Source organism: Rhopalosiphum padi, chromosome 3, assembly GCF_020882245.1.
Source record: "Rhopalosiphum padi isolate XX-2018 chromosome 3, ASM2088224v1, whole genome shotgun sequence".
Taxonomy (NCBI): Eukaryota; Metazoa; Arthropoda; class Insecta; order Hemiptera; family Aphididae; genus Rhopalosiphum; species Rhopalosiphum padi.
In genome coordinates, this window is record NC_083599.1 from 62,423,446 (window position 1) to 62,449,164 (window position 25,719).

Sequence of the window (25,719 nt, forward strand, 5' to 3'; positions counted from 1 at the left end):
AGCAACTAAACTAACATAGCACTAGTAACATCTACCCCGCGCGTCACCGTCTCGGATTAGCGTATGGCAATCTATCTATAGGACATACAACGGAATTACCACAAGTATTATTTAATAATAAAATAAAAGTTCTTATTTTTAAACTCAAAATAACAAAATGAATATTCAAGTTTCTAACGTAGGTACTATATTTTATGTTTGCTATACCTCAGTGCCTCAATACGAGGAACCTTAGAAACAAAATAATATGTAATATATACCGACTGCAGTAAATGTTGTTATAATAAACCTAAAAATTAATATTTATAATGTTGAGGTGTATCATGCTGCAGGTTTGAAAAAATATACGATTTAAACGTATTATATTGAGTTTCAAAAAATGATTGAAATACTATAATTTACACCATATTGTCCATATTATAATAGAATATTATCATATAATATGGGTAACTTAAAATAGATAAAGCTGCTTTTACGGAATATTTTTTTAAAACTATTATCTGCATACTAGAAGTTTAAAGCAATCATTTTTAATTTGCATATTTTTCATCTTCAGCTCTTTTTTTCTTAGAAGTGTATGTTTTTTTTGTGTTGTGAAAAACATTAAATCGGTTGATAAGAAATACGACGAATACGATTATAGTAGTAAGCACCATATAGAATACCGCTGGGCGCTGGTATTGATGTCAATAATTCGTCTATTCGTATCATACCTTCAACCTTGTTTTTGTCTTGCGTTAATACAATTAATATAAATAGAACAATATTCTATACTAAGTACAGTTTTTTTTTAAAATTTAATTTTAAATACCTAAAGAAAAATTCCTTATTTAAAAAATTATAAATGTAATTTTTGATTTTTAATTAAAAATAAAATATTTTTAAGAGCATATTTTAAGATGTTTGCATACTTAAAACTTTTAAGGTATAAAAGCATTAAAAGCTACGTATTTAAAGGTGTTATAGAGCATGAAATCCCTAGATATACACTTACAAGTATACTATACATCGAAACATTCAAAATTGCATTGTATTATGTTGGTATATATAAAAAACAGCTCGGGCACACAGTTAAATATGTTGTTCATTTGATACGACTCGACTTCAGTGTCATACTTTTGTTCTAATTACACAGATGTAATTATATTATTACATATTTATAATTATATTACATGTTCGGGTTGAATTAAAAAATAATTAAAAGTGGACAACCTACGTCTGTAATAATATATCCTTTTTGACCTTTTTAAATACTGTTTCATACCCTTTTTAATTTCCAAAATACATCAAAATGTTTCAGTTCAATCTCAACATTACAGATAAAAAGACGTAATATAGGTATATGAAATTAGATTATGCATAAAATAAGAGATATTTTATTGAAAACTTATGAATGTTTTTTGAATATAATTAGATATTAGGATTTTGGAATTTAATATCTTTTTGAGAATCATCAATCATAAATAAAAAAAACTCTAAACCTTGGTTCAGCATCTTCGTTTTTTAATCTAGTATTCTAGTGATCGAAATTCAAACCCGCTTATGTGCTTTTTTTCGTAACTAAACATTAAAACACTCATGTAGTAGAACTAAAAGTTTATATTAGATTGATGACGACCGTAACTGATTAATAATAGATAGGTACGCAAAATCAAATATTGACGTTTTTGGTTATTACCCCGGAGAACTTTGTTAACAAGTTCTACCTTCTACGAGTTCTACGCATAATATACTGTTATTAAACATTATGAAAGTATATTCTTAGAACATAATATTGTTATTGTATACTCGTTTACTCGTTAAAACTTCTAAGTCCCACACTCCCACCTCCCACTCATGATTTCAAACTACACAAGTATACGATGTGAAAAGTAACAACCTAATTTAATCTAAGTAATCTAACCCTACCTATAATGCCAAATTCCTTCTGGCTTTTTTCATCATTCTTATTAAATTTAAATATAAATTTTATAAACTTTCAATAAATAATTTACCTTTTGTATTAGTGGGCGGATAGTACAAAACAATTTTTATGTTTAAATCCAGAGTCCATTTGGACGCACACCTTCGTGTATAGTTTAACGTTCGAAGTTTCCATAACTTGGACGTATGTTTTCTATATACTCGAAAAAAAATCTTATATAACAATTTATTATTTTATGAGTGAATACCAAATGTCATAAACTCATAAACATTTAAACTTGAAATGATAATAAAAAATTAATTTGGTTTTCCGGTAGCATTTTTTTCTCGTATTTACGAGTATATAGGTTGGAAAACTTTTAAAGAACCTTGTATTAAATTTTCAAATCTTAAAGAAGATTTGAACTAAGATAAAATAAAATAAGATTTTACTTATATAATAAAATACATAAAATATTAATATTGGTGAAAATAACATTTTTTTTTTATATCTTTGCGCGTGTGTCATATATTGAGTATAACTACAGCTATATAATATTAGAATATTAGATTGGCGCTTGTGTTCTATTAATTTTGGGGTAAATTATATATTATTTTTGCACCTTTATTGGCGCTTATGTCATAATATTATAGCCGTAAATTCCCTCGACTTATAGTCAATTTTAGGGTTGGATTTACAACATGTAAATTACACTGATACTTTTTTTGCCTGAAAAAAGGTAAGTTTCACTAATGGTAAAATCCACGTATAGATCGCGGTTTGTTCCTAGTTCACTGACACCTAGTTTTTCGACCAAAATACTAGTTTTTAATGGTTTTTAAAAACAGTCAAACTCGCCGACAATGATGATAATATTATAGCTACATGCTGCTTGGCATAGCGATTTATACAACTATATATATAGTCTCGATTAACTGTTAGTCTCGGGACCAGAGCTTTGACGGATAATCAAAAAGACGGTTAAGCGAGCAACAACATTTTTTTTAAACATACATACATATTATTTATTATTTTTTTTAGTAATTATGACATACTTAAAATATTTGCACACAAAAACACTAAAAACGCGAACAGTCAAGCGAACGAACACACGTGTAATGTATAACTAACTGACTTTTCAAAAACATAATGCCATCGCCCATCACTATCGCAATTAACTGTTTTTATCTCACCCATAATATATATATATATATATATATATTCATATTATGTACTTATCGCGTATTCGCGTATCTAGTAGATATTGCCGGAAAGTTTCGGATTATATATATTATTAATTATTATTTATAACCTACTCATACACAAGGCGATAAGATTTTACCGCAACGCGTAAGTAGTTCATGAAAGTGTGACCTGACGGTTAATCGGGGGACGGGTAATCGAGGTTCTATTGTATACAGAATATAAATAACTGAATTTTCTATAAATTCCGCCCGAAATGAACAGGTAAAAACAATATCCCAAATAGCATTAAGCCACGGACTCCCTAGCTAAAACTTAAATTCGATGGGGGACCCCTTATTTGTGAATACTTACTTTGACTACTACGTGTTTAATAATTCCACTAAAATAAAATAAAAATATCACTTCAGTACTACATAACATAATCATGGACCCCCTAACATCAACACGCGGACCCCCAGGGCTCCGCTGACCACCAATGGGAACCACTGGTTTATGGTAAATTTCGCCCGGAAAAATATCCAAGTAAAAAACGTATATTTAAATTCCACCCGAAAAAATATCCAGGTACAAAAATAGATTTGTAAATTCCGCCAGGAACAATAAATATATAAATATATATATATATATATATATATATATATACATGCAAAATATAATTAGAAAATATAAAAATAATAAAATATCTATAGATGATTATGTGAAAAACGTGGCTTATTATTTTGGGGATTTTGAAAAAAATAAATAATATGGAGGTGATATTTTGATTCATTTTTACAATTTTATATAATATACATGACACATATATGTAAATATATTGTGCCAATTATTGATTATGATTTAATTTTACTATAATATTATAATTATATTTACTTTTATAATTATTACTATTTTTACGATTAATCATGATTTATGTTGTAATTATTGACTTAATATGTGAAATATATATTTATATAAATACCTACTATTATAAATTATAATGATTAATGATTAATCTATGTTATGTCAGTAATAATAGGATTAATAAGACACATTCGGAAATTTGTTTATTAACAGTAAGTAATAAATGTATTCTTTATAAACCTATCGGCTATTATGCCTATACGGTTTTGTTTGAAAAATACAAATAAAAGCAACTTTAAACTTTTAAACTTCATTAAGTAATAAGAACTTCTTACTCATAATTTGTAACTTATATGTAGGATGTGTTTATTAATTAATTATCAATTTTTTTTCTGGCAGAATTTACATGCACCCGAAAATTCCACTGACCACTGCGGTTAAAATAAAAATAATGATGTTAGTTTGTACTTTTGTTGTAATATTTTACTGCGTCAACTTCAGCGCAAGCAGTATAACATTCAGATATATATTATATAATATTATACAATAATATAATATATAAACCTTTTTTATTTCATTTTTTCCCCCGTTATATGAAATGGTTCGAGATTAAGTTGGAAAAAATCAGAGACTTAGGTACTCGTAATAAAAAAATATATTCATAGAATAGACCAAAAAACGCGAAGAAAACGAGTATAAACATTTTTCAGGTTAATAGAAAATGAAATTACTCATCTGATTGAGTATATTTTGATACAATAAAATACCATATCCGCTTATATTTTTTTATTATTGTTGAAAGGTTATATAAAATAGTAATTCTTTTTTTTATATATATATCTTATTGTATGTTCATATCATAGACTTATACTATTTTGTAGTTCAGGTTAGTTATGTAAATTATGCTATAAGTAATTTATGTAATGCTAGGAGAAAGACAAAGCTAAAAATAACTAAAAGTTTTTTCGATGTTCATAATTTTTTAAATGAAACCCAATGTATGACGAGTAGTAAGTAGTAACGAAAAATGTATTCAATATAATAATAAAAAAAAGGTATTATTATGTTCTGTTGTAAAATTAAGTTTGAAGCTATGTATAAACTATAAAGCATAAATAGTATACTTGGATGATACATTTACGTAGAACGTTTGTATTGCGTAAAACATTTTTATAGCTTTTCACTATATATGCATATTTTAATGACCATTGTGTTGCTTTGTTTTTTTTTTGTGTACTAAAAGATAAACATTTGTTTTCTTATATTTTATATGGGATATTTTAGAATTATTAATGAAATAAATGCATCCTATAATTTTATTTTTTTGACCAAAACATGTCGTTATTGATTTTTCAAAATCAATAACCAACACATGCGAAAACAATGCGAAGTTGATACTTGATAGGTTGTTGATTTGTGTTATTCAAAGTTAGTGAAAACAATATAAAGATTAGATTTTACGTGAGATTATAAAACAAGAACTGAAATAGGTGATAGGCTTAAAATTTGCTTTGAATTAGTATTTTTAGATTCTGAAGATGTTTCTAGTTTTTATTTTACTATAAAATTAATGTTTATAAAACTGATAAATTCAAAACTTCACAATCACAGATTCACAGTTCGTTGATTATACATATATTAGACATTTACGTCTCAGAATACGCAGCATATCCAGGATTTCAAATATCGATAAATATCGTTAAAAATATTTAAAAAATATAAGGTTAATATATAAAAACCGAAAATTTTTGTTAATAGTATTCATAATTTATATTTAAATTTAAAATGTTTGTTTCTGATATTCAAAATGTATATCGAAATTGAATCGATATAATAGTCGACATTCAACAGGTAATAAATGAAATATAAATTTCATAATAATAAAATAATAATCATCGGTAAATCGTAAATCGGCCGTCGCCCCGACGTACATTAAATATTATCGAATTAATATAAATATTTTTTTATTTTTTTTTTTATTTTCATTAATAAATACACAATCTGTACACAATAAGGCACAATAAGAGTATGGGCTATATATACAAGGGAAGAAAATCTTGAATGAAGAAGCCACCCACTGATGACACTTTCGTCTTTTAATTATGTTATTAATATATTAAGGGTTTAATAGGTCTCTGCACCATTGTCGTTTAAGGCGCCGGGGGAGGGTTACCAGGGATGGTTAGTACAGCTAGATTTTTTATAAGTGCGTTTTGATGTGTGTTAAGGTGTAGGTGGAACCGTTTATAAAAATGTTTTGCCTCTTCTTGGATTGTTTTTATATGTATGTCTTTGTGTAGGGTGTGATTTGATACATATGGTGGTGAATTGGTGATTTTCCTTAATGCTATATTTTGGAACCTTTGAATTTTATTTAAATTAGAATTTTTTGCATTGCCCCATAGCTGTAGGCCGCAAGTAATTGGCTTTAAGAGGGATTTGTACATAAGTAATTTAGTATTTAGTTTTGTATGTTTGTTGTTGACTATTAGGGTTTTTAGCATTCGTAAGCGGGAGTTTAATTGCAATCTTTTAGCTTTGATGTGGTGAGCCCATGTGAGACGGCGGTCGAGAATTAGCCCGAGATATTTAGCAATTGGGGATGGGGGGATTTGGGTACCAAAAATCGTTACTTCTGGACATGGTGCTAATTTAAGTGTAAATGTAGTATGTACAGATTTGGATTGGTTTATTTTAAAACGCCACTTTTTGTATCAGTCTTCCATTAATGAAAGATGGTTTTGTAGGTTTATGGAGGCTATAGTAGGATCTGGACTGGATGATAATATGACTTTGTCGTCCGCATAGTCTGCTACTAATGTGTTGGGCGTGGTCGGTTGGTCAGATGTATAAATATTGTACAGAATTGGAGAGAGGATTCCACCTTGCGGAACACCTGCCGCAATTCCTGCTATGTTAGAGTCTGAAGAACCAAAATGGACCCGGAAGTATCGGTCTGAGAGATATGATTTAAGTATAATGTAGTATGTTGGGTGTAGGAACTTTTTTAATTTATATAGCAGACCTTCATGCCACACTCTATCGAAGGCCTGGGATACGTCAAGGAATGCGCAGGTGCAGTAACGTTTTTTTTCGAGGGCAAAGGAGATAGCGTCAACAACTCTATGGACTTGGTGAATAGTCGAGTGTTTAGCACGAAAACCAAATTGATAGTCTGGTAAGATTTTTTTATCAAACGTGATAGGAAGGATACGTTTAAGCAAAAGTCTTTCCACTATTTTGCCGAAAAACGGCAATAAACTGATTGGTCTATAATATAAATATAATATAATATAATGGTCCGTCGCCCGTCGATAACGACGTACTGGAAAACCATCCATATACCATACATAAATAAATATTAATACAAGTTATCTATACTAATATATAAAATGATAGCGTTTGTTTGTATGTTCGGGATAAACTCCGAAACTACTTATTCAATCGTCGTGCAGTTTTAGGCATACATTTAGTCCGATAAAGTTAGTAAATAATTAGTTATCTTGGGCGGAGCCGAGACGCCCGAGACGGGTATGCTAGTTTAATATAATATAATATTATACATATATTATATAACATTTTACAATATTGCCACAACATTTTATCGAAATTATCAACTTGTATATAATAAATATCTTACGTGTAATATCTTATACTGCATAGGTACTAGATTATATACTCTAGATATTAAATGATATTGTATTATAATTATTGTGACACAGCCGTTATCCCTAAATTAGATTAAATAATATCGGCATCTCTACATAAATAACCAATACATTTATGTCTACATAAATGTCGACATTCACTAGTGAGTATTAACTAACAGTACAAATTTAATCAATATGCCAACATTCACCAATAACTTTGGTGTGCGACGACATTAACCGGTGACTGTCAGCTTTCACCAAATGCGGACATTCACAGTAACATAATATACGTATATAATATATAATAATAAATCTGTTTATAACTGATAGTATAAATATACCTATTTATCTACATAATATTAAATTTATTCAAGGTAAAAAAAAAAATCTGGTGAACTTAATATTTTTTTCAGATAGTATTTACAGATGGAATCTACATTAAAAACGTTTATAAAGGTCACAATCGGTGGAATTTACATGCGCCCCTCTAAAAGATAGCATGAAATTTGGACGCTTTAAAACGTATGTTCGTTTTTTTGGCATGCAATTCGGATGTACCTATACCGAGTTATGTTTTATGTCTGTAACCCGTTGAAAATTATTCGGCTTAAAATTTGTCGGAGGAAAAGCATTTAGCGGTGGCAAAAATGTGTTATCCTCAAAGATTCAGGTAATCAGGTGATCCTGTCATTACGAACAACGTATCTAACGCCAGTGCGGCTTCGCAACAACAATAATAACAGCGCGGAATACGTCGCGCGTGTGCTGCAATTTATTGTTACGCTATACATATATAATATCAAACGGAGTTTTTTTACCCCGTTTCCATTCTAGACATAATAATATAATATAATATTATTTTATTGTTACGTTTATTACATTTTACGATCGTATAGAGTCGGGTCCGGACGTGTTTCCCGGGGAGGGAGATCGGGGAGGGTGGGAATATGTGTGGAGGTCAGGTTCTAGGGTCCAGCAGGGATTTATTTACAACGAATACCACGCGCGATCGGTGGCTGTGGTGGTGGCGGCGGCGGCGGCGGTATTTCGTGGTTCGATATAAAAATAGCGTAGGCAAAAAGAAAAAAAAATCCAAGAGAAATCCGCGTAGGACGGCGAAAAACATTACGCGCGTCGGCGGCCGCCGCGTGGTCTCGTCGCGCCCGCTGAACTCTCCGTGCAGCGCGCGCGAAAACGATTTGACCACGACCGGCGACGACGACGACCCGTAAGTATGAAACTTTATATATTATTATTATATCGTACCACGCCCGTGCATTAGTGCGATATCACTCACAAGTGTTTCCGCTCGCGGACGCCGCGGACAATATCCGCGAGTCGTTCGTTCCGGAGACGTGCACATAATTGTAGTTATTAGGCTATATAGAGGTATTCCGTTACCTATTCAAATTATTATCGTACTGTTCGATATTTCGATTCGATAGTTATTAGTTTATTACATTATAGGTTATAGTATTATATTGGCTAAAAATTAAGTATGCGTGTGAAAGTGAAACGAGCCAACCAAACATTAGCCTCACTGCAATAAACTCGCCGAGTGCATGCCATATAATAAATTAATAATAATTATTATCATCTCGAATGGTATTTCAATGGATATTCTATATTTAAGACTCGACAGAAAAAAACAAACATCTCAAAATATCGTGCTTGTATAGTTTTATTGTATATATATGCTACACGGCGTCTCGTAACTGCAAACCTATTATTATAACACTATCATAACACGATGATATTATATTATTTATAATACTATAAGTCTACATGACTATTAGTAATAAGAATAACATATACGATATACCTATACTATATTGTTAACACAATAATATTATAATTGTAAAAAATATATATTTTCATTTATAATATTAAATATTATTCAATTTTTGCGATCTGTAGTATAAATGACAACCTTGTAATTTGCAGGACGATACAAATATTGTAAAAAACTTACCTCTACAGCTCTACACGTGTATAGGCATAAATTCATAGACGCGTGTACTTCTGAGTCATAGCAAACTTCCCAGGGCTTTTTATCTGATAAAAATAAATAGGGCGTTTGTTTAATCACTTCTATTAAATTATAAATAATAATAATGTACACATTATAAATTATAATGATACTGCGCGAATGAGTACAATACTAAAATTAATTGCTATAGGTATTTAAAGAAATATTTTTTTAATTATAAATATTGTTTTAGCATTTTAAAAATACATAAAAACAATTCTCGATGGTTGACACCTTGTACGATAAATACTATAATTGTGAAAATTATTCTGTTAAATTTACTTTTAACTAATGAAAAAAAAAATGTTATTTATTTTATTAAACTATTTAATTATTGTACTTAAGTCATTTTGTCCAAAATTAGACGTAAAAAAATGTTAGTAAAATTAAATAATGACGTTACCTATCTAGTATAACAACGTAATAATAATATTATGTCTAACTGTATATTAGAGAGGATCAATTTTAAAAATGAAAAGATTTATCTCTTAACTGTGTGTAACAGTCAAATTTGTATCCAAACTCATCCTTATATAATACATATGTGTATACTCACTTGAAAATAAATTGTAGAATTAAACAAAAGTTTCAAATGATGAAAGAACATCTCGGCATATTTCTTTGTAAAAATAATAATAGATGTAATAGATTAATAGTAAATATAACTAGTAAAGTAATAAGCAATATCATCCGTTATTTTTAAATTCTGCGTTTATAATGTATAATATGATTTTTTCATGGAGACATTATACCGATGTGACATTGGCCAATTTGACAGCCTTTTTGTAAGACTAGAAAAATCTAATAGTATTATACATTTATACCTAATAAATTAATTATGACACCCTATTTTTTCAACATGCTAACATCAAAAATAAATTCCTATAAACTATTTGTTTATTAAATCATAATAAATTATATTATATTTCTTACTTTATTGTACCACAGTAAATTAATATTATCTTAATATATAATATGTCATAGGTACTGAAAAAAGTAATACACTTGAATTTTATATTCTTAATTTTATTTTTTCGAAATAAAATGTACATGATATAATATTTAAGTGACTCAAACTTCAAATTTTTATGTAGTACCTATACCTGTAGGTACATAAATAGATTATAGATACTTTAAATATTGTTATTTTAGTCTAGTATTAAAATATAAATAACAATTTTAGTTCAAAAGATGAATCTGCGATGAGAATTACAATGTTTATTGCTTGCATTATGCCTTAAATTCACGTATATAGTTTTATATTCGTAATAATAACAACAAGTACCTAATAAAAATGATTTTCAATTAAACGATTACACGATTTTATTGTATTATTTGTATTACTACTATTACTTATTAGTTATTATATTTATCATTTATGTATATACATACGAAGGCTTGAAATTATTAAATGTTTAAAAACATTTTTGAATGTATCAAGAAAATTATTAAAATCAAACTTTAAAAAACCATTAGATATAGTGTAATGTATTAATATCAAATCTGATTAACATGAATGGGAGACTTAACCTATACAATAAAGCTACAATGCTATATAAGTGTTACTTGATTTTATCAAAAAAATACGGACTGACAATGTCCTCCGATCTCCAATGTGGTATGATGCACATAGGTATGTATATTGGACGTGATTATATTATCGTTTTAACTTATAACGCTCTGTATGACTGTATAATATACAAGATATTATTATTTAATTGGTTGTTACACTCGATTGAAGTAAGCACACTAAAATAACAATTAATCTATTTACGACAAAACAATATATAACTATAAATTATTTATGTAATATAAATTGTAATATTGTTTAACAGTTCATTGAAAATTACGTTAAAAAATATAAATCAAATTGTGACTAGAAAAACGTTTACCTAGTGCTATATTATGATGCACATTTTAAGGTAAGTATATAATTTATTTTAATCGGAAAATAACCCTTAAAAAAAATTATACAACGATAGTTAGTAGATATGTATTTTAGTATTTACATTTTACAGTTCAGACCTGTTTCTGTATATATAGTTATGTAGCATCACGCATTATTATCCTATGTATAACTCAATAAACAAACTCAACTTTATCACGCGTGGTTTTAAATAGTTATGTATAGGTGTACGGTATGGCATAACTTCTTTCGAATTCAATATCATACAAATATTTGACAAATTTATTATTTATTATTATGAGTGTATCACGGCAGGGATTCATATATTTTTGTATTTTGTCGACGGTAGATTATAATTATTAGTAAAACCATTTTCAAATGTTGTCGCCTAGTGCAGAAGTAATCTCTCATAGCATAAGACTGAAACGTTTTCGGCGAAAAGGAACGAAATTATTATAACCGTATTATTAAATAATATTATGACTATTAAAAGTACTATGATTTATACGCAATAATAAAAAAAAAAAAAATAAAATAAAATATGCAACTATAATATGAAACCAAAAATACGACACTGGTATAACAGATTGGTTGCTGTAAATAACCAAAAAATAGTGTATTTTTATAAGTCTTGAAATCGTTATAGATTTATTTTCGATATACTATCATATAATATTTATTATTTTTGGAATTTTAAAGACAAAAGTAATTGTTATTTATTATGATGTAATAAACAAATAGTTTATATGAATTTATATTTGATGTTAACATATTGAAAAAAAAGGGTGTCATTACTCATTTATTAGGTATAATACTATTAGATTTTTCTAGTCTTACAAAGAGGCTAAGCTAACTGTCATATTGGCCAATGTCACATCGGTATAATGTCTCTATGATAAAATCACATTAAACATTATGAACGCAGTATTTAAAAATAACGGATGATATTACTCAAATTAATTCGACTTACAAACAACAATTAACTCACTCTCAATTCACAACGACGGCTATGACATAACCACATAACACATACTAATTTTATTGCAATTAGTCTAGTTATAGAATAATCTTGAATTCTTGAATATTGAATCTAAAGCAACTGTCGCAGTTGTACGATTATACGAATATTTAACAATATCAATATAAGATATACATTTAATTACTATCTCTATTTAATGGTCAATTAAATATTTGAGTATTTTTTGAATAGATAATATTATATTTTTTTTTCCCGCTGACCATCACTGCTAAAATATACCATAAAAATGCATTTTAAATGTTTGTATAGTTTAAATATACAATTATGTGCATTTTATTCAAAAATACACAAAATAAAATAACCTCAATTTACTTTGACCTGACGGCTGACGTGATTTGTGGACATAATCGGAAGTTACAAAAAAAAAAAAAACATGTTAATGCATATATTAATATAAATCCTAACCTTAATTAATAATTATTATAACTTAATATATATATTAACTATATTTAATAATAATATATGATGTATATATATATATATATATATATATATATAATATAATATAGTAACTAATGTTATTATAGTTCTAAAACGGCTGCGGCGACCTGCAGGTGAGACTTTGGTCGGGAGGAAAAAAATAATTCTAATATATGTAGAAAAAAAACGCTCTTAAAAGTTTTTTTGGCAAAGCCCGTCGGCCGTCCGAGTTATTCCTGGTCTGAACGAGTGTGCGTGTACATATGCCCACCGTGTACACGTGCACACACACATACACTTACATAATATATACATATATACATACACACATTCGTATATATGTATAATACATATTATAATATGATTTGCGCGACGGTCGACGATCGCGCTCGTCGTGCCCCGAACGCCGCCGACGACATCGCGTTGGCCAAAGGTGTCTGCGGCGACGGCGGCGGTACGAGCGGTTGCCATCGGGCGGCGAGCTGACGGACGCGACCGATGGACGGGCGGGGCAGAGCGGTGCGTTGCGTACGCTGCGCACGTCCCAAGGCGACGTTCCGCCGGCAGCCGGCGCACAGCCGGTGCTGCTGCGGCGGCGGACCGAACGTCATTTCGGGCGGACCGACACTTAAAATAAGCATACACTGTATGCCACCACCGCCGCCGCCGCTTTTGAAACGCGCCAAAAAAGCTCGTTGCCGCCGCTAGTGATCGCCAGTGCGCTTTCGGTGTGCGGTTGTCGCGGACGTCTGCTGCAGCGGCTGCGCATCTCCTCGGCCGTCATTACTATCACGCACACACACACACACACACATACACACGCGCGCGTGCGCGTGCGCGTACGCACTCACGTCGAGGAGTTTGGGTTGTCGAATTTTCCACATCCCGCTCGCCCCCCACCGAGTCAAATTTAACGTCGTACCGGTTTCTTTTTCACCCTTGTCCTTGTGATCCATCACATACACATTATTATTGTCGGCTGCTAAATTAATATTATGTATAGCCCGTCGTATATTATGTAAATTTTTTTCGTCTTCGGAACCGACGGTCGGATACGAGACATCGTCGTCGTCGCACAGATAACGCGCCAGGTCGACAAAAAAAATAAAACAAAAAAATACAACGTAAAACACCACCGTAATAATATTGCACCTGGTGACGGAAGCGATGATCCGCGATCGGCTGTACACGATGTGTTCGTATTCATTATCTATATTATTAATTATAATTATCATTATTATTATTACGATCGCCACCCGCTCAGTGCCCATTTAATATTTTATTATTATCATTAAAATGATATGACCGAAAACAGAATATTATGTTAAATATGATATCGTTTAACCGTTTTATGCCATGTTTTGCTTGCCCCAACAGCTGACTGCTGCGTTGACCGTGTCGAGCCAACACTGTGACTTCTGCAACTTTGATCCTGAAGAATTTCTACAACACACGTGGTGTCTGATACCTACTACCAATATATTATTATACGATCTACCTATTTTGCAGAGGTACGTACGATGTTTGTGTACAGTATAATATATAACTATTTAAATGGCATGCCAGCCGGATCTTGGGGCACACGTTGTATTACCAGTACCTATACTGGCTATACTTACCTATACCTAGTATACTTGCTGCTACCTTTACCTGTATTTAATGCATTTATTACCAATTATAATATGAATTAATGAAAAATTAATTTTGGCACACAGCTGAATATATAATAATAATATAGTGGTTATTACACCTTGATAACGATATTATGTAACACCAAAATTAGAACATTAACCCGTTTTGTCGTCTATGCGGCATATATTATATTCTATGATGTTATATTAATATTATCATATTTAGTGGCGCCGAACTCAGTCTGTTTTTCGAAGCGGAATCTAAAATTATTGTCCCAACCACCCACTTAATTTATATGATAAACTCATTTAAAAAATGAAGCGATCACTTGATTCGCGATTCACATAATATTATATGAGTTCGGTGCCACTGATCATGTTATTATGGTCTGTTCACGTGTCGTCAGGATAACTGCGATTTGAAATCGGCGCGCAATTTCAAAACTGGAAGGGGGGATTCACGTTTTCCCCCGCAAAGTGTACAGCTGGTACAACTGACACAGACACAGACACACAGACACACAGACACACACACACACACACACACACACACACAACGCGTGCACAAGCATTATTAATCGTATATGAATTATTACTAGTACGTGTGTGTAAACACGTAATATGTGTATATTAATATATTTTTATAAGTTATAATCATTGCTAGTACTGTACTCGTGAATCGTGGTACAGTGGAGATGTATATAAATAATATGTGTAACACGTGTTTTTCACATCTGTATATACGACGGAACCGATGCTGCGTGCACGGACGGTCGTTGCAACAGCAACAACAGCGGAAAACTCGAACACGTCGATATAATAACTATATAATAATAATAACATAATACTGCGCGATGTATGTGGCGAGTGCATTTTTAGCTTTGTCTATGACATCGGTGTCCCCCACCTCCTCAACCATAGCGGCAGCAGCAATATCAGTAGAAGCAGCAGCACTCAGTTGCAGCAGCCACTCTGTCCGTTTGAAATACCATTATACGCACGCTAAAACACGCCGGTTTGCTCCGGTTTCTTCAGCTGCCCCCTCCGCGTAAGGTATTTTGGCATTATTTCATGACGGATGGAAGGATAAAGAGTGAGAAGGAGTACACAGCCTCCCTCCGTTTCAGTTTGCGCGCACAGTCATCGTCGTACTACATTTTAGTATAATATATACTTAGTCGTCAGAATTTGTACATGTGTATATATATAAATAAATAAATATATAGGTGCAGTATAATATAGCTACCGCATAAGAATAACGCACAAACTTGCTCTAAAATGTATATTTTATACAGGGTGAATATTTTAACAGTTACCTAAAATTAGTTATAACAAAAACTAAAAAGTATTAACTATATATTTTTTAAATTTCTCAAATGAAAATGCAGTTGTATTATTTTTGTATTTTTTTAAATGACAAAATATTTAATACTTTACATCTTTATATCTTATATTTTTATCCTATTTTTAATATTATAGATCAGTGGAGTAATGCCTAAAATTGTTCTGGGTAATTCAGCTGTTGTGGAATTCCACTAATCTAAACTTAAATTGTAAATATTTATAACAACTAATGTATTAAAATTATTGAGATATCATAGCCAATGGTGCAGGAAGCTAATAATAATAAAAAAATTGGTACGATTTTTATAAACCAAAATTTTCAGAAAATTATTTTACTTTGAAGTTTATGAAATGTTATTGTCATTTAAAAAAATAAAATTTAAACATTTTTATTATTACAAATGTTAAATAGTATTATAATACAAAAATAAAATGATAAATTTTCATGTATTGAAAATTTCTTTTCAAGAAGGTAAACATTTATCGAGATGTTAAAGTCATCACCTAGTATAATATATGAAATGTGTAATATTGTCTCTCTGGTCCGGGAATTTTAGTCTAATTTATTATATAATTATATTATATTATCATAATGTCGTCACTTGACTGGCTGAAGATTATATATTTTATTATATACATACGTTTCTATGTTATTGTTGTCACTGGTGAGAGGAGAGGTGGTGATCAACAATCACTGATCCAATTATAACGTAACAAATTTCTTTGCGTGCGCTTGCCCTACGAGAGGGTAATATAAGTGCGTATCCAATGCGTGCATGTTTTGTTGAAGTTAAAAGATAAAGTTTGAAGGATTAAATTGTTTTTGCAATGTTCCGCATAACTATGATATACATAAAAGTGTTAACGAAACGAATTCTTTTCAAATGAATCTTATGGATGTCGAATGCATTAAAGGTGAACTTTTATACATTTTCTACGAATGTATTGTATAATTTTTCTATATATATGTAATTTGTATGATATTTCTAAAAATTGTAAAGTTCAATCGACTGTTAGTTCTAGAGTGGTTGTATATATAAGTATATGACTGTAGTGACTTATATCAGTTATACTCCATTTTTATGCTTAAACGATCAAAGTATAAAATGTGGTGTGGAGTAAACGTGTAAGATCTAAAATAATTTACTGCTTTTTCTGTTCAGGTTTCAGTTTCAATTTAAAAAATTTATTTTTATCATATTTTACTTTTGATTCAAAATAAATAAAACCAATACGTGAGTTCTAGTATCAGTGAATACTGAATACCATTAATTAAAGAAACAAAATTGATTTTTAAAAGTGTAAATAAAATACCTAAATAAACATTGAATGAATAGTAATAAAAAGTAAACTATATAGTTATAACATAGAACTTATTATACTGCAATTTTTATCAACATTTATATTTAACAAAAAAAAAAATATTTAATAGCTAGTGCTAATAAATGGCAACAACCTAATATTTTTTCTTAAAATGTAAGATATCAATATGAAAAAATTACCTGATGTATAATATATCACCTATATAATCTTATAATATTGCCAAAAGTTTCAATTTTGGTACTCTGATAATTAGTGTTCGGATTCTAAGGCAATATAAACATATAAAAAGCAGTTAAATTGTGAAAAAACGTAAACAAATCAATTATTGATAATCTTAAATTTATTCATAAACAACATATTTTAATATATAGGTAGTATAGACTTTGATAAACGCCACATAAAATGTATTGAATATTTTTTATCGATACGCTTAACTATAGCAACAATAAAGCATATCTATTAAAGGTAATTTTAAATATAACTCGACAACGCGTCTTCCTCTAAAGCTTTTAAATATGTATATGTTATGGGTAATGTTAAAATTTGGATAATATCGACATTATCCGGCTAATGTCAACATTAGCCGTCTGTTTTGGCTAATGTGTAATTTTTCGTTTATAAGCATGAATTATTAACATTATCCGGGTAATGTTAACCTTAACCAGTCAATATAGGATAATGTTAAAAGTTGTATATTAAATAGACTATTTAGCTATATATTTAAAACTGTTATTTCATTTATATTTTTGAATTATTATATTATTCTTTTATATTTCACACTATTAAAATGTTATTATATTACACTTTTTTTTATTCAGATAATAGGTACTTATGTAATCATGTGAAATGTCTTTCTATAAAGGCTGCTTTTATTATGTTTTCAAGTCGATTGTCTGGTATAGCTAACAATATATTATCATTTATGGGTAATCAGACAGTCTCTTATTCATTTTCTATTTGTAAATCTAAATTATAAGTTAATGCTACATTATGAAGTATAGCACATGAAGTTATAATCAAAGTAGAAATTTGAAGTTTTGTACGGAGCTTTCTGCATAAGCAACGAAGTCGACTTTTGAGTACTTACTCCGTTCATTTTTTCTATAACATTCCTGGTTTTTATATGTGATTTATTATATTTATTTTCTGCTGCAGTTGTGGGATTGGGTTTTGCTGTGTATAGAAATTTGCTCTGAGGGTAACATGACTATTATTATATTATTGTAGACTATTATTATTATTATATATTTTTTGTTAATTACTAATTTATTGTATCTTAAATCTATTTAATATTGTTAATTATTTACAATGATTTTATCTCAGGCATGTTACATTTTTATGGTTGTTAAGACATTATCCAAAAGTTCTTGGCTAAAATCATATTATCCGGTTAATGTTAACATTATCCAACATTTAATAATATTCATGGCGGGTAATGATAATTAAATAAAAAAATTAAAATAAAAAAGTTAAAAAGCATAAAAAGGCCAATAATAAAAAATAACGTACATAAAATTAATTATACACACTTTTATGTAAGAATTATTTTTCTATCATTATCAAAAAAAAAGCACCTGTCTTTGAATTCAATACTGACAATATTAAAATATGGTTACAGTCAAGTACCAATTCCAAGATTTTCAGTTCTAACACTTGTATTAATAATCCAAGACCTATTTACGTGGTTGAGTTCCTATAGTGTCTCATGTTATTGAACTGTAGTTTTTGTAGAATTTCGTGTGGAAACAAATTATGCAGGAAGTTATTTTATTTCCCTGCGTGATCGATTTTAATGTTATTAAATACTATATTATCACCAGTTGATAACCTATACCTGGTTGATTATCTGGAGGTACTCAGTCTCCTCACCAGATTTCACTCGTATAATTTTCCTCGGCCCTTGGGAACTACGAAGAAGACTATAATATTTTAATATTATAGTCGAGCAACGCGCAATGATTTGACCACCACCGCCGCTGTCTTCCTGATCGACGTAGTTGCCAAATTGTTATTCCGCGCGTTATATAGAGGACAGTGCGGTACGATGTATATATTTGGGGGGACTGTGCCACCGGGACGATTTGTAATCGGATCTTGGAAACACGCGTGCGCGCACGCGATAATAAAACTGCCGAATTTTTTCCGTTTTTATTTTATTTTTTGTCCGTAAACGTTTCGTTGATTCATTGTCGCCGCTCGGTAGATTATTTTTATAACCATTTTATTCCTAGTCAGATTGAGAGAGACAGAAAGTGAGAGACTGACCGTCTAGATAATGATGATAATAATAATAATAATAATTATTGTTATTATTAAACTCGTAGCACCGCGCAGCTGGTTCACTAAATTATGAATAAACCATTAAAATAAAATTATATTATTAATAATAATTATATAATATTTGCTGCATTTCTCAAATCATATATGTACTTCAATGCTGTTTATGTTATTTATCATTTTGATCATTTCACAAAAATTATTTTTTGTTTTAGCAATGTAATACAGTGAAACCTCTTTTAACAGACACCTCTAAATAGTGGACGATTTTTTGGGAATAGGGATATTTTCACTACATATCAATAGGAATACTTTTGGATACAGGATACTCGAAAATCCAGACATTTTTATGGCTAGATTTTGATAATTTTTATTGTAATTTTTGTTTGAATATATTTTATTATAATGTATATATTACACCTTATTATACTATTATAGATTATATTATATGTAATAAGTCTTAAGTAATGACTGACTCATTCGGAATATCTAATGACATTTTATTATAAACTGCAAACTAAAGTAACTGATTTTATTTTAAATAATAATAATATATAATATACATATATGTATACATTCATACATAAAATAATTAAACTATATATATGCGGTTCATTTTTTTAAAAGTATTTTGATACCTCCTAATCTACATTTTTAATTTAGTTCCTTTTTTAAATAGCGTACACAATTTAAGTGATCGAGAGTGAATGGTATTTAGAGGTTTCACTGTATACGATTATTTGAAGGGTCATAAACGGAACTTGGGAATTGTTCGCATCTCCGGGATTCAACGTGTACATTTTACTTTGTACAATGTACAGCCAATGTGTTGCCTACAAAGTTATAAACAAGGATCGGTAGTCGGGTAGTGTATACATGAATTGTATATTTTATCTTAACGTGCATTGCAACATATACCTAGGCATTCAAAATATGTAAATGCAACCATATAATTTTTTTCTTGATACATTTAAATACTCATATTATTTTATATTGTGTATTTTTTGAAAAACGATGCCGAATATTTTTTTATTTTATGTCTTTATCGTTGGCTTTTAATATACATTTTGTCTATAGCTTAACACATTTTTAAATGAAACATATGATAATGCTTGCACAATATTTCTACGAACGATTGCATGAGAAAAAATTGATATATACTAATGTTTGGTTAGGTATTTAAGTTTGAGACTGCTGAATGGATGGATGTTTTTGGATTTGAAAAATTATTTGAACCGAGAAATGGTCAATATTTTATTGACAAATAGTGTTTGCTTATATATATCATTTTATACATAATGTTTTTAATAAAATATACGTGTTCAATTTTCAATCAGGTAGGTGTTGCATGAATGAATACAAACTTTTGATCTTGTTTACTTTCAAAGTTAAAAAATGCAATTTTTTTTAAAAATACAAAATATAATAAAATATATATTTATTTTTTAATCTATAAATTTGCTGCATGGCTGCATAAAACCTTTTGATTGTGTTTACTGTTCCAAAAAGTGTTTCGAAAAAAAAAATATGCGTACCTATTATAATGTAATCAATAGATAGTTTGATAGCTCATTTATTCTACTCGGGTACTGCATATTATAAATACTTGCATTAATATAGTAAATCTAAATAAAATTCCTAGTTAACTGGTTTAAATAAATTAAAAAGTATACTATAAAAGTATATATGCTAAAGTATGCTATGAAAGTATAATTTCAAAACGAATATGTTGAAAAAAAATACCTGTCTTTAATACGTATAATTCGTATTTATGAATTTTTAATCATTATTGTATATATTGTTGTGTATACCTACCGATATAAGAATAAAGTACAGAAGTAAAAATAAAAGCATATAAATAAAATATTAGAAAAGTTTTGAAACACTAGCTTAGTTTTAAAAAGTTTTTATAAGAAAAAAATTAATGTAAAATAAAAAATAAAAGTTTCCTCAGTAGTTGCTACTTAAATTCTTAAAATAATTATGAAATTTATACACATTTTCCAGAGGTTTTTTGTTGATTAAATTTTTGTAGTATAAGAATCATTTACACGTTAATTATTAGTGATTTGAAATCTGCATGATTTGTTGTATGGTATTATTACTATAGATAATACGATAATTTAGTAGTATTTAGTTTAGTGTTAAACCCGCTAGAGCGGTTATCAATAGTATTTTGGAAAGGTCGACATATACATTTTTAAAGTTACTTACAAGTCAAACATTTTTTTATTCAAAAGTTTACCTAATGATGATTATCAATTAAAAATGTTATAATTATACAATTTATATATATCACTATATTTATATTATGATAATATTATATGATAATATAAGAAAAATTATTAATGTTCCAGTGTTTTCACTGTATCCAATATAAATCATAAAGCATCACCACGTTTTAATAACAAAAACAATACGTCCCAATTTAAATTGGTTCTACTGCGTCAACAAATCATCAAATCCAAATGGATTATATTGCCATCATATTCAAGCTCATCTAAATACCTAATCGATTCGTCGCGTTGAAGAACTAATATGGACAATTTAGAATTATATTAATTATTAATATAACACAAGTTCGACACATCGAGTATAGAGTAATAAAACATATTCGTTGATTTTATAAGCAATCCATTCTTAAATATTAATAAGCAAATCATCAACACTTGGACTTCAACAATCTATATACTCGTATTATAAATATAACAACTAATAAGCTACACTGCAATCAAAAACACATTAGTACAACTCAAGATGGGTACTAATGAATTGTCGTGTAAGTCAACATCTTCATTTTTGATTATTCATGGACGCTTGATTTATTATACTATCCTGAATTAAGTGAGTGACACAAACGCCAGCTATCACATATTTCTTCCATCACTGTTTTCTGTTATTGCCCTATAGAGTTATTATAAGAAACCCCACCGTCTTCAGAATTTTCACTAGATACTAATAATTTTGAAGATTCAGTCGAAATAGATAATTATGTTTAAAGCGATGCAAAAAAGCGAGTACGTATCTGCTGCCTATTTTTTTTTATAGACTTCAAACTAAATATTAATAATAAGGAAATACTCAACCTATCGCAATAACATAATATATAAATTTACATATAATTTATAAACAAGATTGGTTCATCACAATGTCAAAATAATTATTAGGATTCAGGACTATGGGCCAACTTCAAACTTCTATATTATGTTTCCTGCTGCGTCAAGTACGGGGAATATCACCTTTCGAACCACTGTACCAAATACAAAAGCAGTCCAGCCAAGTGTGTTTTAAGTGAGGGTGCTCATACGAGTGATACGCATTCACTTCATGGAATGTTCAAACCACAAATTTTTTTTAAGCACCAATCTATCCATCAATCATCATATATCTATGTTGCTCCCTACTCTATCAATATAAAAATACTCAATAATTCTAAAAATAATACTTTATTATTGAAATTTCTTTCCGGTCTTACTTTGTTAATTTCCCTTCGTCTATAATTGTATATTAATCTCAGTATTTTTAATTATTAGTATAACGTAATTAGAATACTCTAATTATTGTAGCTGTAATGCTGTATCTATATCTTATTTTAAAGTATAATGGTGGTCAATACTGTAATTATTATATTATATTATTATAATAATAATAACCCAAGTCTAATTTCACTAATGGGTGATGGCCTTACCGTTCTTTACACGCATCATCCATTTTTAAATCACAAATCATAACATATACTTACTATGAAAGTTCTAAGTTTTTACGGGTCGTCTATGTGAAAAAAAATAATAAAAATGTGTGGTTATAGAATAAATAGATAATTGCAAATAGGTATAGAATTCTTATAACCTGAGTCGAAAAATAAACTGAAATAAAGAATACATTCTTATATTATTATTAAAAAAAATTAAAGTATTTTTGTTGAATTAAACCAATTAATAATCACGAGTAATGTGTATATATATATTTTTTTTGAACAGTCTGAACATAGTGTTACTTTTATAGATTCTAAGTGAAGCGATAAATGTATAATTGATTTTAAAATGGTATGTGTTTATTTTGTGTCCGAGGATGCTTATACATATATAATATTATATAGACTTATAAAATGATCTACTTTAAAAAAAATTCAATGTTTTTTATTTAAATATTATGTTTTACAAGTCAAATAGTTTGACAATTCAATACAAGGTTCCTAATAAGTCATTATACAACAATTAAAAAATATTTTACAATTTAATACAAAGTAATTTACCTGTAAATACATTTTTTTTTATATAAGTGTTTAAATACATAATACTTCATACGCTGTTCTTATTAGAATTAAATAAAACTGTTTATGAATTTAAGTTAAATTTAAAATAACAATACGTTCTATTATACATAATGTATTTTTTTAAATCATTTTGACTAATTTTATGCTTTTATTCACAGTTCTACAGTACGTCATTCCGTCAACATTGACTTATAAGTTAATAACAAAAATATATGATATTATATGTTATAAATTATAATATATTGTATTTAAATTTGTTGATAACAATTATTTGACTAATGAAAAAATTTTAAAATACCTATCATTAGAAATACCTCAATCTTTTGTATCCTCACACACAGTTTCCGCTCAAAATTGTTTTTTTTTTTTTTTAATACAATGATTTATCATTGAATTCAAATTATACATATTCATGATTACAGGATTTTCTCGATGATAAGCCACGAACTACTCTCAAACCCAAGTGTACCTATTATACATGTATATAAAATCTATACATCAGTGACTTCTATAGGGTTTTAGTTTTTTGTATATTGTCTGTATTTTAACTTCATAGCATGCAAATTAATAATAATTTATAGTATACAAAAAATGAAATAATAATTTTAAAGTATCAAAATTACACGCATTGAATGTAAATTATAAGTATTTGTTTAATCCCATTATAGAATATCACTATATCTCATGACCATTTTTTTAATCATAATTAATTTCCACTTGTATAGGTTGTGAGTTGTTAATACACATTACACTTCTTCATTAAAATTATTTACTTATAAAACTAAATAAAATAAAAGACCTTAACAAGTCATCTTTTTTTAATTTAAGTTATTTAAAATTATATTGATGTTTACCTAAATATTTGCGTGTGTTTATTTGTTTTAATAAAATCGTTTCCACCCATTATACTATATATTTTTTTTTATTTGAATAATCAATATCAGAATTAAATAAATAATAATAACTCCCTATTAACTTACGCCCAAACAATAATATTCACAAATAGTTATTGCTGCTTTTACTAGTTAGACTCAGTCAATGAAATATACAATTTTTGTTTTACTTCTTATTTATTCAAAAGACAATAGTATAGTTATAGTATACTTTTAGTCTTTCGCTCACATAATATAATGACAATATTAAATGCAAACATATTGATTAATTTTTCATTATAACTAATAGGTAAATAGTCATAGTACCCACGTATAAATATATATATATATATATATATATATATTTGTAAATTAAAAAGTAAATAATTATATTTAATGATTACCATCATGATGATTATTCCTTGTTCAATAAATAATGGTTTTAAAAATATTTATATAATAATTTAGCCGTACAATCCATACAATACATTTAAGGCGTTTAAAAATTAAATCACAATAAATTTAATAATTTTAATCATATATTGGTATTAAAAAAAAACCTTTAAGTTATATGATCATTAAATCCGTACTGAAATAATTGCTCATAATAATTTTGCTATTATATATTTTAAATAGGTATAGTTGGGTTATTAAAGTATATCTTAGCGGATTACATATAAATCAACTTGAAGGATTATCCAGAAGAGTCAAGGATAACAGGCAAGAGATTATAGGATTTTTGTATTATTATTATAAAACCGTTTTAAATAAGTATTTATAATTAAGCTTATCGATTGTTGTCAATAAATTTTAATCTGTAGACTGTAAGTAATTTGTTATTTTGAAGTATGTTAATTTACATACTACAAAAGCACACAGACATACAGGCACACAGGCCGTTAATAATTATTTATAATATCCGTATGACCGTATGTTTTAAGCTAGATATCATAGGCGCAATACACAAATAGGCTCCATTTTTTTAGTGGAGTGGGATAAATGG

The 25,719-nt window shown here is 28.6% G+C and overlaps 1 long non-coding RNA gene across 3 annotated transcripts; it reads left to right on the plus strand.

The window, feature by feature from the left end:
• The first annotated feature begins 13,564 nt into the window (after window positions 1-13,564).
• On the plus strand, window positions 13,565-23,837 carry LOC132927723 (uncharacterized). Of its 3 annotated transcripts, XR_009661817.1 has the most exons (5): window positions 13,565-14,188; window positions 14,371-14,504; window positions 19,784-20,433; window positions 21,926-22,347; window positions 22,736-23,834. It is a non-coding gene; the product is annotated as an uncharacterized LOC132927723 (long non-coding RNA). The 3 variants fall into 3 exon arrangements; XR_009661815.1 differs by having other exon boundaries at window positions 13,570-14,188; window positions 21,926-23,837; XR_009661816.1 differs by lacking the exon at window positions 19,784-20,433 and having other exon boundaries at window positions 13,591-14,188; window positions 21,926-23,815.
• Window positions 23,838-25,719: the final 1,882 nt, after the last annotated feature.